The sequence below is a fragment of the Penaeus monodon genome, chromosome 32, assembly GCF_015228065.2.
Source record: "Penaeus monodon isolate SGIC_2016 chromosome 32, NSTDA_Pmon_1, whole genome shotgun sequence".
In the NCBI taxonomy this organism is placed as follows: Eukaryota; Metazoa; Arthropoda; class Malacostraca; order Decapoda; family Penaeidae; genus Penaeus; species Penaeus monodon.
In genome coordinates, this window is record NC_051417.1 from 36904817 (window position 1) to 36905076 (window position 260).

Here is a 260-nt window from a genome sequence, read left to right on the forward strand (position 1 = left end):
CCCATTTAATGATAATCGGGACAGATGCTTATGAGTGGAGATATTTCTGAGTCAGAGAAAACCCTATACTACGAAATGTCGAGCAAAGAATTCTTTGTTTCCCTGTGGCATATTGTCCCTAAACAGAGCACTTCCAAATGTAGCAATCATATAACACTTCGTAATTCATATCATTAGCTAATGAGTTGTCTCAATGGCTGATAGGACTTCGTCTATTAACAGATGCATAATGCGAAACGGAATGTTACCATTGTTCTCAA